At 32.9% G+C, this 15,260-nt stretch overlaps 1 long non-coding RNA gene across 4 annotated transcripts; it reads right to left on the reverse strand.

Annotated features, from left to right (window-relative positions):
- Positions 1-2,532: 2,532 nt before the first annotated feature.
- On the reverse strand, positions 2,533-13,556 carry LOC112090866. Of its 4 annotated transcripts, none has more exons than XR_002901850.1 (10): positions 12,979-13,556; positions 12,396-12,567; positions 11,405-11,567; positions 10,298-10,355; positions 5,210-5,407; positions 5,035-5,118; positions 3,785-3,894; positions 3,489-3,567; positions 2,802-2,871; positions 2,533-2,676 (listed from the first exon to the last, which is right to left on the reverse strand). It is a non-coding gene; the product is annotated as an uncharacterized LOC112090866 (long non-coding RNA). The 4 variants fall into 4 exon arrangements; XR_002901851.1 differs by having other exon boundaries at positions 12,444-12,567; positions 12,936-13,556; XR_002901852.1 differs by having other exon boundaries at positions 5,329-5,407; positions 12,936-13,556.
- Between the last annotated feature and the right edge of the window lie 1,704 nt (positions 13,557-15,260).

Here is a 15,260-nt window from a genome sequence, read left to right on the forward strand (position 1 = left end):
TAACAGTATTACCATTCCCAAAACATTATCCAAGGCACAAGAAAATGAGAATTGGAGGAATACCATGAAGGTGGAGATGGAGGCCCTAGAGAAAAGCAAGACATGGGATTTGGTGAAATTGCCAAAAGGAAAAAAAAACCAGTTGGATGTAGATGGGTCTTTACTGTAAAATATAAGTCTGATGGCTCACTAGAAAGATATAAGGGAAGGTTGGGTGCCAAAGGTTATACACAAACCTACGGCATAGATTATCTTGAGACATTTACTCCAGTTGCAAAGATGAACACCGTGAGAGTGTTACTGTCATTGGCAGCTAATTTTCGATGGAGATTGCAGCAATTTGATGTCAAGAATACCTTCCTACATGGTGATCTTGAGTAAGAAATCTATATGGAAGTTCCTCCAGGATTCGGGTCTATAAATGGAGAACAGATAGTATGCAGGTTGAGAAAGGTGTTGTATGGGCTCAAGCAATCTCCAAGGGCTTGAATTGGAAGGTTTACCAAGGTTATGATAAATCTTGGATTTAGACAGAGTCAAGGTGATCATACTTTGTTCGTGAGACATTCAGCTTCAAGGGAAGTCACGGCATTACTGGTGTATGTAGATGACATCATAGTGACTGGATATGATATGGAAGGAATTGGAAAATTAAAAGAGTGTCTGGTGAAAGAATTCATATCAAAGATCTTGGTGAGCTTAAGTATTTTCTTGGCATAGAAGTGCCTCACTCTCGACAAGGGATTTTCATATCCCAACAAATTTACGTGATTGATCTTTTAACGGATACAGGTAAACTGGGGTGTAAACTAGTTGACACACCTGTAGAGTTCAACCATAAGCTGAGTAATGTTCCAGAAGATGCAGCGGTTGACAAAGACAGTTGCCAAAGGCGTGTTCGAAAATTGATTTATTTATCACACACAAGACCAGACATTGGATATGTTGTTAGTATGGTGAGCCAATTTATGCATAACTTAAAGAGACTCATCTAAAGACCGTGTATAGAATTCTACAGTACTTGAAGGGTTCACCTGGTAAGGGAATTTTATTTCAACGAGGAGAAATGTTAAGTCTTGAAGCCTATACTGATGTCGATTATGCAGAATCGATTGATGATAAAAGATCAACCTCAAGGTATTGTACATTCTTGGGTGGAAATCTTGTTACATGGAGGAGTAAGTAACAAAATGTGGTTGCGAGATAAAGTGCAGAAGCAGAATTGAGGTCAATGGCGCATGGAATTTGTGAACTCCTATGGTTGAAGATAATTTTGGAGGATTTAAAGGTGAAGGTAGAAAGTCCAATGAAGTTGTTTTGTGATAATAAGTCGGCCATCAATATTGCCCACAATCCAGTGCAACATGATCACACGAAGCATGTAGAAATTGACAGGCACTTTACAAAGGAAAAGCTTGATTGTGGCTCAATTTGCACTCCATTCGTCTCCACAAAGAATCAGCTTGCAGATATTCTTAAAAGGGGCTTTCTAGTGCAGTTAACCAGAGTCTAGTTGACAAGCTTGAAATGGATAACATCCATTCATAAGCTTGAGAGGGAGTGTTGAAAAAAACATGTTTTTCCTATTTTAGGAAACCGTGTGATGTAATGGGATTGTGTAGTTAATTGTTTTTTCCTAATTCTAGGAGATTTGATTTTGATTTCTAAATTAGGAGATTTCCGGTTTATTCTTTCCTAGTTTAGTCTCTATGATTGTAAATATATATATATACATGTAAAACTACCCTAAAAATATAGTTTTTGATCGATTGTTTCATTCCAAACTCTGAGATTAAATAATAGGTAATTCACAAAACCATAAAATTTTGATATAATATCATGGAATTAAAAATATCCAGAATACGAATTCATTAAAAACATGCTCATATCATATAATAAAATTCATCGGCCAAAACCAAACCCTAGAATTCTCCTTAACACCATTCTACGAATATCACATAATTTATGAAGATTTTCAAATCTATTATTAAAACATAGAACTCCTACCTTGAATCTTTTGGAATTCTCTCAACAAATACGATGACTTGCACGTAAAAATCCCCAAAAGAATTCCTCTAAAGTTGTGTGAAAGAGAAGAGGGAGGAGACAGAATATCAACTTCGGGGTTGGAGAGCGATGGAGTCTCTCTTAGAAATTCATTGAATGATGGTGATAGGGCATAAACGTGTATTGAGAGGAGGGAGAGGGAGAGAGGAGAATAGTTATTGAGAATAAGTGAGAGAGATTTTAGAATGGAGCTTTTTAGAATGCTTTAAGTATATATAGATCTCTTAGGTCAAAACATAAGAGGAAATCCTTGTTTTTCTAATTATATATATATATAGAGTATATATATATATATATATATATATTGCACCCGAAGTCACCTTTTAATTAGATATACATAATATTTAAATATATTATAAAAATAATCAAATATAATATAATTAAAACGTGGTAAGCAAATTTTAATTTAATAAATGTAGAATAAAAAGGGCATTATAAAATTAAATCAATAATTTAATTTGGGCACCTAACGTCATTTAAAAATCATAATTTAAACAACAAAACATGTCACAATCATATCACAAAGTGCAGCAACATAAATAAAATTCTGTTTCAACATACAAATTTGACATAAACCCTTTGAGCACATCGATCCCACGTGGTCGTCACCTGCAACATAACTAGATAGAAACGTTAGTTTACTTATTTAAAATATCATAAAATCCAATTATCATTATATTAGACCGTTAAATTCCTCATTAATCTGTTAAAGAAAAAGGCGGGCGTTACACGACCTTTCAAGGTTCTCATGGCAATGTGCTTCAGTGATTTCTGAGTATGGCACGCACGCTATGTTAGAAGAAGCTGACAATGAATAGATCATAAAAATAGTAAGTATGTTTGACAGAAACAGTGAACGATCTCAACTTCAAGTGCGTTTCAATGTTTTTACACACTATCTATACAAACTCCCAAGCAAAGAAAAAAAAAAAAAAAACCTTTAGAAAGACGTAGTATTGACCAAATAGATATACAAACGTAAATCAGTATCATGATTGCTACTTTGACTGGGGGCATCCTCTGAACAACAATCTAGAAGCAAAAAAAGCCACCAAATACTTAATAGAAGAATACATTCCTCAAAAATTCAAGTTAACTGATCTACTAACACGTATTTGAAATGATACAAAAAGAAAAGAGGATATGAATCCTCAATTCAAGCAACTCTAAGGCTAAGAACTCCCCAACTATCTCAATCCTTCACAAGCTAGCCTATATGCTTACTGATTAAAACATATTTATATTAGCATATTTAAGTCTTCACCGAACACTACTAGACTGTACTGAAATTTAAAATTTCTATTTCTTAATGACTTCGTCAGCTTCCAATAGCCAAAAAAAGAGTAAAAAAAAATCTAATTTTTCTGGAATAAGACAACAAAAAGACTTAGTCCAAAAGCATCGATGGAATAAGTGCTTACATTCTCTCATGGTCTGAAAATCAAGGTGATCATCTTGGTCATCCACATCAACTTTTTAAGTAAAACCATGAAAAAGTAGCTGAAAGGTACAGTTGAGTGACAAAATGCATGGAACTTATTAATTGACACTTAGTTCACCTTATATAGCAAGCAAAACTACTGTGAAAAACATAAGACAAAGGCTAATAATACTTTTGGGCCAAAAAAAATGGAGATTGAATAAAACTTCCCGGAACAACTATGAGGCTTCAATATATTGTGGTTTTAGCCGCCAATATTGATGCTCGTTCACTTACTGTTGTTTGAAATACAGGTGCTAAAGCTCAGAAGAAACAAAGTTCCATCACTTTATCCTGAAGTTGCTCATCATACTAAGCCCCATCACAGTCCTTTCCTGCTTCTATCCCTGTCCAGACCAAAATATAAATGAGTCAATTCAAATTGATTTTCACAATGGTAATTAATGACAACTCTTTGCTAACAAGGTAGGTAGAACTGATAAAGAGCAGTGCTTCTGATTTCTGGTATGTGCACAGGACAAAAAAACATGAATATTCAATTGACTGCCTAGCTATTCGATCATGGAAAATGTAGACCAGAATTCAACCTCTCCGTCATCTTGAAAAGCCTTCCTCCAACATCAGGATTCCCGTAAATGATGGAAATTGAATAGACAACCTAGTCAAATTAATAAAAAAAAAAAAAGAAAAAAAAAGGCAAAGATGCATACAAACATTCTTCTCTAATGTGAACTGAGCCAAGGTTTAAAATTGTGCATTTGGGTACTGAGGCGTTTTATTTGAAGCCTCAAGGCGTTTCGAGGTGTAAACCTCAAGATTTTAAAAAATATACATATAAATTATGGAATTCATATGTTTTCCCTTTCACAGACCATATATCCTCTAATTAAGAAGTTCTAGTTTTTATTATTTAATTGAGAACATTAATTTAAGAAGAAAAAGACATAACCAGCCTGTGCAAATAGAGGTAATTTCAGCAGATAGTAGCAGCACTCCTCTTCTGTATAGGGTTTCAATCAGAAAAGTGCCGGATTTAGTAGTTTTGTCTAAGAAATTCGTTTTTCTCTCTTTTCCCCAACCTCTGAAGAAACTCGTCCTTGTTGGCTGCTGCTAGAACAGGTTATAGATGGACATTCTAGGGAGTTCTAGGGTTTTTTTTTCTCTTATCATATTAGAAATGAGCTTTTGTCTTTAAAAAAACTGGTTGACTTAATTTTTAAGGCTGAAAAATCATTTTTGGGCTTTTGAGCCTTTGGTTTTTTAGTTTCAACCCGGTCTTTTCTAGGCCATAAGGCTATTTTCCTCACCCTGAGGCACGCCTTATGTTCGGATGTTACCAAGTTGGAAAGAGAAAAAAACACCAACCTGTCAAATAGTTTTGTAAAAGACATCTACTGTTTTGGGCTTTCATACTTAGCAGTGGGAATGGTTCCTATGATAGCACCCTCCCCTAAAATCCTACTACCATGTCATAATTCAACAAAAATCAAGCAAAAAAACATGTGACAGAAATTTCAAGCACTTACAAAACTCAAGTTGTCTCCGTTCCTCTAAAGAGTTCATAATAGGTATGCAATTGATCCGATTGTTGTGTACTCCGTTGCTAGATTCTGTAACAAACCACATACTTGAATTGTAAGAAGCAAATTACATTAGTACCTACCACCTAGAGAAAGTTCACTCTGTCTCTCACACACACACATGCACATATCCTTTAGCTGTTTGGTTCCCATGATTTTCCAGCTTCTTGAGAAAAGACGAGTAATTCATCTAGAAATAGCCAGATAAAACATAAAGGCTGCAAAACTCAAAAAACTAACTGGAGGTGCAAGACCACATTTCCTTTATCAGTTATGCACACCATTAAAACAACATACTTCGTCCGCCTAGCTTCCTGACCTTTAAAAAGAGAAAACACAGTAATAATTACTACAAAATAGGTGGATCAGAATCATGAAAGGCAAATGACAACCAAAATAAAAGCTTATGATATCTTGTATGCTCAAGGAAACCAAAAAATAAATGCAATTGAAAGCCTAGCAATTAGATCTCAGCATCGTAAAAAAGCTTGTTTAGTGACGGCCACTACTAGACTAGACTTGTGTCTTCCCAATATCCTAAAATTTCTTACTACAATATCAATCTCAAGTTCACAACTAGAAGCTGAATAGAAAAGAAAATCCAACAAAACTAATATGGACTTTTAGGGAAAAAAAGGACCACATCCTTCTACAATAGCACGGAATCAATTGCCTTAGTGCACATCACATACAAAAGAAATATAAAACTCAAATGAATTTGTTGAAAAACATATTTGTCTTGAGCTTTGTACCAAGCAATGGGAGTGGTGTTTCCTATGTTAATATCGTCTTTTCAAACTCTACCAAACCTATAAAGACACCGATTTAATTTTAACTAGAAAGAGAAACCATGATGACAACATTTATTTTTGACCGCTTACAGGATATGCAAATGATGCTAGTACGCAATCTGTTTTTAACAAATAATAATATTAATAATATTAATAATAACAAAAGTGTGAGTCTTTCTAACGAATCAGATGTTTTAATGCCAAAATCTCATCACAAACAATGCGTTCAGGGGATCCAAAGGCAGAACAATCATCAGCATCTGTCTCGAAATAATAAGAAAAGAAAAAGAAAAGAAACAAAGCCCACTCTACCAGCTTTTCCTTGAGAGAATCAGTAAAATTTTGAGCATGGTCGTTGGGCAAAGTAATACTATAAATACAGTCTTTGCTAACAATAATTTCTACTCGAATTCCTCAACCCATAATTCATAAAACCAATTAATAAATCAAGCCATGTCTCTCCTAAGGACAACAGATTTGTAGCGGAAAAAAAATGAAGAACCAAACCTTGCTTGTCCTTAACCAAGTTTAGAAACGAGAGATTAGAAAATGCAGAGGAACAAAAATGAAAAAAAAACAAATGCTTGGGTTCTATTCCAAGGTTGAATGAATAAATAAAACCCAAACGTTTTTCTAAAACCATGAATTCAGTAACAAGGTAAATACAATCATGAACCAAATTGATGCAACAATTTAAACCTAGAACAATAAAATCACGAAATAAGAAACATAAGCAAAGAAGAGGAAACATGAGAATTTTCTTGTCCTTAACCAATGAAGAACCAAACCTTTCTTGTCGTTAACCAAGTCTAGAAACGAGAGATTAAAAAATGCAGAGGAACAAAAAAAACAGAGAAAAAAATGCTTGGGTTCTATTTCAAGGCTGAATGAATAAATAAAACCCAAATGTTTTTCTAAAACCATGAATTCAGTAACAGGGTAAAGACAATCATGAACCAAATTGATGCAACAATTTAAACATAGAACAGATAAAATCACCCAAATAAAAAACATAAGCAAAAATGAGGAAACATGAGAATTTTCTTGTCCTTAACCAGTGAAGAACCAAACCTTTCTTGTCGTTAACCAAGTTTAGAAACAGGAGATTAGAAAATGCAGAGGAACAAAAACAACAGAGAAAAAAATGCTTGGGTTCTATTTCAAGGCTGAATGAATAAATAAAACCCAAATGTTTTTCTAAAACCATGAATTCAGGAACATGGTAAATACAATCATAAACCAAATTGATGCAACAATTTAAACCTAGAACAAACAAAATCACCCAAATAAAAAACATAAGCAAAGAAGAGGCAAATAAAACCTTGAGGACACTGAGCGGAAAATGCTACAATAGAATCCATGAACCCCGCGGAAAAGCAATGAACTGAATTATAAAATTCACTACGATAAGCACTATTACGGAAGCGAAAATAAAGCATCATGTGAATTACAATTATAGAGTTATAACGCAATATCCACTACTTTAGTAGTGACACCAAGCAAATCAATTTTCGAGTCTCTACATCACGTAAAAGCAATAACACGTCAAGTGGAAATTTTTGTTAGCATATTTCGTATTCTTAACAAAACAATCACGGATATCAAAAGCCAAAAAATTAACTTTTGCATCTCAATGAAACATATCATTCTAATACAACTAAAGTCCATAATTTCAAATTTCGAATTTAGAATCTTCAATCTTTGTTCAAATATTTTAACAAAAGATAAGTAAAAAAGCAACATAATACAGAATTTTCAAAAAAAAGAAAAGAAAAGAAAACAACATAATACGAATACAAAATAAGCAAGCCAACAATAAAGAACCGCAAAGAAAGAGAGATGGAGAGGCAAAAAAGCTCTTGAGTTTTGGGATGGAAAAAGAAGAAAAAAGAAAAAATGGAAACAAAGGTAGAAAAGGACAGAAAAATTGGGATTTTGAAAAAAAAAAAAGAAAAGAAAAGAAAAAGAAAGAGCAAAATGAATACCAAACGACAAAATCCCAAAAAAAAAATGAAGCGCTGTTACATGTGCATAATAGTAAGATGAACGGCATGTGCTAGTTGCATTAAGAAGGTTTAATGTTGGTATTTTTTTTAAATACAATCTTGGGATATAATTTTATACCCAAGCTAGAGCCGTCAAGTAATCTATTCATCTATTGTCTTGATAAATATGACAACAAAAAAGGTGTAGAAATTAGTACACTAAAGTTTATGTTTATCAGTATCATTAGAAAGATCATATAGAGATCATAGCAGCTAGATTCTTCTTCCAGACAATATTTTCCTTTGGAAGCTTTGAGACATGATGTACTATTGAATAGTTAAAAATCAGACGTGGATGAAAAAAAAAAACCCGACCATGTAAGTTACATAATTAATCATATATGAAATCAACCACATTGTGTGTAATATCATGAACAAATGGAGGAGATCATATATAAAAGGATTAATTTCAAAAATTCCCTTGAACTATGACCCTTGTAACACTTTGCCCCCCGAATTTTAAAAAGTAACATCCGTTCCCTCCGAACTTTGTTCCGTTAACAAGTTTTCCCCTTCTGTTACAATGAATGACGGAATTCAACACGTGTCAGGCACATGACTCATCTGCGGAGGGTATTATCGTAAATTAACGTGCAACAACCTTCCAAGCGTTAAAGAAAGAAAACCTAGATCTTGAACAACATAAAGATCAGGAAAAAAAAGAACAATGAATCCAAGATGGAATCATCGGAGTTGAAAGGCTCTAGACAAATACTGCAAGAGTCTTCTTCAAAGTTGTCGTTGGAAGGAGGCGACGATTGCGATGAAGACGAAGCCGGAGCTATGATCGCCATTGAATTCTCTGCATAACCAGAAGAAGACAAAGACGAAGAAGACGCGAAAGCCACCATTGAAGAGTGGAAATGAAGGAGTGATATGCAATGTTGAAGAGAGAGAGTGTTCATGGAAGAGAGAAGAAGTAGAAGGGAGATGAAGAAGAAAGGAACCCTAGAAAAAGTGGTAGAGAGGGAAAGAGAGAGTGAAGATGATGGTCAAAGAAAATATGGTAAATTTTTCCAGTAAAAATGAGAAATTATCTTATTAGGAGGGTACGAGCGTAATTACGCTTTCAATTCTCACTAAATAATTGACACGTGGCAAGTCCGTCACTTATTGTAACAGAAGGGAAAAACTTGTCAATGGAACAAAGTTCGTGGGGAGCGGATGTTACTTTTTAAAATTCAAGGGGCAAAGTGTTATCAGGGTCATAGTTCAAGAGAAATTTTTTAAATTAATCCTATATAAAAACTAAGAGAGATATCAACCTTAACAACTTATCCATCAAAAACATATCAAATTGGAATCAACTGTACCATGGCTATAATGAAAGAGAAACTAACACTACCTGCCCGCTTAGGAGACAAGCTCACCTAAGCATATAAAGAGAATTTATGTAGTATATCAAGTTGCAAAATATAGATGAGTAACAATAAATAGCAATGTGGTTTTATATATAAAAACATATACATGTGTGTGTCTATATATATAACATATATATAAACACAGTAAACGCATATGATGTTGAAAAATCGTGGGACTGGTTATTTTAGATGAAAAAAGTTCTAGCAGTATAAGTTTGGTTAAAACAAGGAGAATAGGTTTAAAAAGAAAAATGATAGAAATAGTTAACAAAAAAATAAGAAAATCCAATTGACATGTTCAGCCATCAACATTTAGATACATTATTTCAAAGGCAGAGAATTATGAAGGTCTCTTGTGTTCATTTTCTTCTCAAAGAAAAGGAAAAAAAAAAATTGAAGATTTGATCGTGGTAATTCTTTTTTTTCTTCCACCTGAATGTATAATCAGGCTTGACAAAAGAAGCATAAGATTTGTTGCTATTAGATGATACACCAATGAAAAATTTAAAGAATTCCATTCTTATATTCAAAGACAAACCAAATCACCAAAGTTAAATCATTCGAAAATACAAAACAAAATAAAAACAGACTTCTTGACAACTAGTTATTTAAACTCACTTCCATTATTTCTAAGGTAATTCCTCCAACATTTACGCATTCAATAGAAATGAAGAGTTAAACATACATTAGAATCCATAAACGAAAAGAATGAAATAAATCACGTCTACTTTGTTATAGATACTGATGAATAGAACAAGTCAAGCTATAATTTCATTTTAAGCCACCAAATTTTATTGAAGTCGCCTTTCTCCTTCCTTTTACTGTAGTGCAGTAACGCAGACAAAGAAATTGACCAGAAACACCAAAAGTAAGGTGGCAATACGGGTTTGAGAGTGGAGGGTAGAGACACTAACATAGAACTTAATGTGATAACTTGTGTAGGATCTCCAACGAAGAACAATAAAAAGAAAAATGAAAAAAGAAAAACAAATTTTCTAGAAAATGCATGTACCTTTATGAAGGAAGGTCCAAGTTAAAATATTGTCTTCTATAGCAGCAACAATAGGATCCTACAAACAAATTTGACAATCTAAAATAAGATACAAATGACTCACGGAACAAAGTTTTAGAGTACAATCATAAAACCAAAAATCCAATTTAAGTTCTAAAATACAAAATGAAAAAAAGAATGGGTATACAGATGTTCTAATATTATATGCTTTGTCAGACAAGCAATCAAATTTATCATAGCAAATCAGGTATCCACATCCTCACTCATACAACTCAAATCAATTCTCCAATTTCCAAATTCTCATGCATTAGAACAAACAGATGATTTCCCAAATCTTTTTTTCCCTAATAAACGGGGTGAAGATTAAATAAACGAAATTTCAATAACAAAAACAGAAAATAACCGAAAACTAAAAAGTTAATAACAAAATTTCTATAAGACAAATAAGTCGACAAAAAATAAAAACTATATAACTTCTACCTTTGTTAATAGCACTAGGAAGCAACAACCTCCGTCTACACAATGTAATGAATTCGTAAGGGCTGCAACTAATAAAATTCTAATATCATCCGATTCATATGATTTTGGATCATTTAGGTCTTGGTCCAAATGAAATGATTTAATAATCAAAGTATGAAAGTTTTGACCACCTCATTTTGAAACTTCAACGTAATGAATTCTTAAGGGCTGCAACGAATAAAATTCTATATCACGAAGACACCAAAGTCCTTCACGAATATCCACATGAATAGTGAGTCACAACAACATAAGAACAGAGAAAATATCATCAGTGACAGTTACTTTTTAACTTCACAAAATCAGACTACATAATAAAGAGATATTTGCATTTGAGTCAACTGATAAACTAATACAGGAAAAAGAAAAGAAAAGAAGAAAACACTCTAAAAAAACAAATATTGCACTCACACTTTATACAAACCAACACCAGTGTAACCTATGGGCTTTTATACAAGGACCAGAGTCTACACATAAAAGGAAAATACCATTCATAAGAAATATCCCCTAAGGCAAAAAAAAAAAAAAAATAATAATAATAATAATAATAAGAGCTTAAAACGCTAGAGTAGAGAAATAGGAAGATAGTACCTCGTGATTTACGGCAAAAATTGGGCAATGGCAAACGATCATGTCTTGCTACACAATTCTTCACTGAAATTACATAACTCAACCCCAAGAAGTAAAAGAACATTATCACCACCGTGTGAAGTAAAAGAACATTATCACCACCGTGTGAAGTTCAAGAACGAGCCTTGTCAAAAAAAAAAAAAAAAAAAGTTAAAGAAAGAGAAAATTGAAAACCAAATCAAAATATGAACTTGAAATATGGAAAGAGAAAAAGATCAGTGTTTGTTAACTAATTTGTTAACAAAAAAGATAGTATCTCGTGATTACAGCAAAGATTATGGTTCTTTCAACCATGAATTCGGTAACAAGGTAAATACAATCATAAACTAAATTGAAGCAACAATTTAAGCATAATTCTTGTCAGTTTAAGCATAATTCTCGCTGTATCAGTTATCTAAAATCAAAGATTCAACATCAAATTCTAAGTAAACCTCTAGATATAAGAATCTCCTTCGAGGCCAGCTTTTAAACAATTGTTAGCTTCTTTTTTTTCTTTTTTTGGATACCCAGAAAAACCTTTAAAGATTTCTATATTGATTATAGATTATGTATACTATACAGCAACACAGAGAAAACCAAAAGCAAATTCAACATACCTGTCCATATGCAAACAGAGACTATGGATGCTAATGAGAGAGTAGGGAATAAAGAGGGAGAACAGAAATCGATGGGAAAGAGAGCAGGGAGGGAACGAAGAAGAAAGAAGCCCTTCATTCATCCAACACTTTTGGTTTAAAATTTTCAACGAAAACATTGTCGTTTTGGTCAAATACAGTAGCAAGTTTTGAAATTTCTATATTAGCTATAGATTAATATAGGGAGAACATTGTCGTTTTGGTCGAATATATTGCAAAAACGGAACTGTTGAAACCTGCCGTACAATTTTCAACAAAAGGTGCTCCCACAAAGTGGAAAATATCAAGCTGCAACAGAAAGTTGAATTAATGAATACCTTTCGTTTAAGAAGCCGGAGAAACTCACATCCCCGTGAAGACTTTACCTGTGTCTGCAACTGAATCGAATGTGAAATTTGCCCATTGATTGTCAAAGAATCATTGGAATTTTTCTGAACTATCATTTCTTCTTCATCCGTCTTTGCGCGGTGGCCTCATTCACACTATTACCTAGAAATCCATAATAGGAATTTAGTAATAATGAAGATTCTGAGACTGCACATGCAAGGAAAAGAAAAGTCACAAATGTTAAACTTCAATCAGTTTAGAATTTGGGGAACAAACTTTGGAAGCTGATCATACAGCTATTTATTGGAAAATATGACAACTTTCCTCGATAGAACTCATTTTCCTTAGCAAAACAAAATTCAACACATTTTCTTTCTAGAACCTAAATATCCTTTTTGGATTAAACATTTTTATAAGAAAGAAATGTCAAATGGAATAATTGCATCAATCACGTACAATTAGAAACCTCAAAGAATCAAACAATACAAACAATTTGAACAAATTATAATAATAATAATAATTAAAAAAACCTCTTATAGACTCAACAAAATCCAAATCAAGCCCTAATTTTACTCTGTCGATGCAAAAATGCACTTCACTTTTTCCTTCAACAGCTAAATAATAGAACTTCACAGCCAGCTTCCTCTTAAGAGGGTTTGATGACGGCGGTCGCGGCTGGAGCGGGCTCTTCAACTTGGCAGCGGAGAGCGCCGGCGAGTGCTTCGGAATCGGACGTAAAGAGTTCAGTCCAATGGCGGAGCGGTCTCCATGGAGTTCCGCGACGGCCAGGGCTTGGCTACGCTAGGGTTCGGCGACGCTGGAGACTCCATCTTCGTCTCCGTCAAGATCGCATTTCTTGTTTGCATGAAGTGCTTCATGGCTGCGAAATTTAGAGAGAGAAAGAGAGAAGAGGGGAGGGAGAGAGAGGGTGAGAGAGTTTTTCTTTTTCGCTCAACAAGAGAGGGTGAGAGATTGATTGATAGGGTTTTTGGATTGGGAATGGAGGAGAAGACAAATGAGCGAGAGAGGGGAAATGTAACCGTGGGAGGAAGACTCTGGAGATTTGCGAATATGATTTTTGGGTGAAAATGCACATCCGTAGGGATTTTTTTAGTTTCTGTTGATTTTTTTTTTTTTTTTTTGGGTTAATCTCGTTGATGGTTTGTGTGTTAGTGTTAATAATAATATGTTCCGCAGGGGCTATTCTATTTTTCGTTGATTATTTGTTTGTTACTGTTATCATGTCTATTTCGTGAGAGAGTCATATACAAAGAGAAAACAGAAAAGTTTTTTGAAATTTCTCTTATTTTTTTAATTCTTTTTATTTATTTTTTGAGAAATATTTTCATTAAAACACCTCAATATATTTAAAAATTAAAATTACTCTCTTTTTAAAATTAAAATCCCTCAAAGTTTCATAAATAACCTTATGTGCATCTTTTTTATGTACACCCCATATTTTTCTACTTCTAAAAACGGTTATGAAGTAGATTTGCTTTCCCTTTTTTTTGAGAAATATTTTCATTTAGACCTATTAAAAAAAATTAGGAAATAGTATAAAATAGGCCAATATGAAAAGTTTAAGAAAATAGATAAGCCAACTTTTAGTTATAGAAATTAATAGGCCATAACTTGTCAAGTTATGGTTCATAACCAAATAAGTTATGGACAAACTTGTCAAGTTATGGTTCATAACCAAATAAGTTATGGACAAACTTGTCAAGTTATGGTTCATAACCAAATAAGTTATGGACAAACTTGTCAAGTTATGGTTCATAACCAAATAAGTTATGGACAAACTTGTCAAGTTATGGTTCATAACCAGACAAGTTATGGACGAAAACACTAATTTGGCCTATTTATTAACTTATGTAAACTATTGGCCTATTAATTTTAATTTATCTCAAGTCTTGGCATATTTTCCTCTTTCTCCCTAACTCAAATCTTTTAACCTCCATAATTTTTTTCTTCTCTTTCATTTTTTCAATTATTTTTTTAAAATTGAACGGGATAATATTTATCTTTTTGAACTTGAACGTTTTTTTTTTTCTATTTTTTTTCCTTTTTACTATTTTTATGTGAACTTCAAAATTATTTTTTTTTCAAATTCTTTGATTATGCCTATGTGATTAAGCTCTTCTAATATCATTATCATTCATAAAAAAATAAAGTATGATTAGAAAGAATAATGTGCAGAGTTTTTTTCTCATTTTTTTTAATTAAAAAAATCAATGCGTTCATCTTTTTCTTCCAACAAAATATAATTAAAAAAAAAGCAACCCTAACAATTTCAATAAAACAAAACACAAATGAAAAAGGAAAAAAAAAAAAAACCCCCTACATTAAAACTTAATGAATCTTTCTCATCTTGCTCCATTACTTGGTCAATTCTCTACACTTTGTGTTCTCCAACTTGAGAAATTAAAGTGAGAAGAAAACACTCAATTAAGTGGAGGAGAAAAGATTCAAATGGAGTTTTCTTTTATATGTTCAAATGAAAAGATTTCCCATAAAAAAAGAGAAGAAATTAAGTGAGAAGAAAACACTCAATTACATGGAGGAGAAAAGATTCAAATGGAGTTTTCCTTTATATGTTCAAATGAAAAGATTTCCAAAAAAAAAAAAAAAACAGAGAAAGTAAATCTTTTTAACAAATCATATTTTATAAAAGAGTATTTATGGAACTTTGAGGGATTTTAATTTTAAAAAGAGAATAATTTTAGTTTTTAAATACATTGAGGTGTATTAATAAAATCTTGGGTGTAAATAAAATTTCCCATATTTTTTTCTTTTAAATTGTGTGTCTTGAAGGAAATGGGCGTATTTTTTCGTTTTGGGGTGATTGAGAGGAACAC

Source organism: Morus notabilis, unplaced genomic scaffold, assembly GCF_000414095.1.
Source record: "Morus notabilis unplaced genomic scaffold, ASM41409v2 Scaffold130, whole genome shotgun sequence".
Classification (NCBI taxonomy): domain Eukaryota; kingdom Viridiplantae; phylum Streptophyta; class Magnoliopsida; order Rosales; family Moraceae; genus Morus; species Morus notabilis.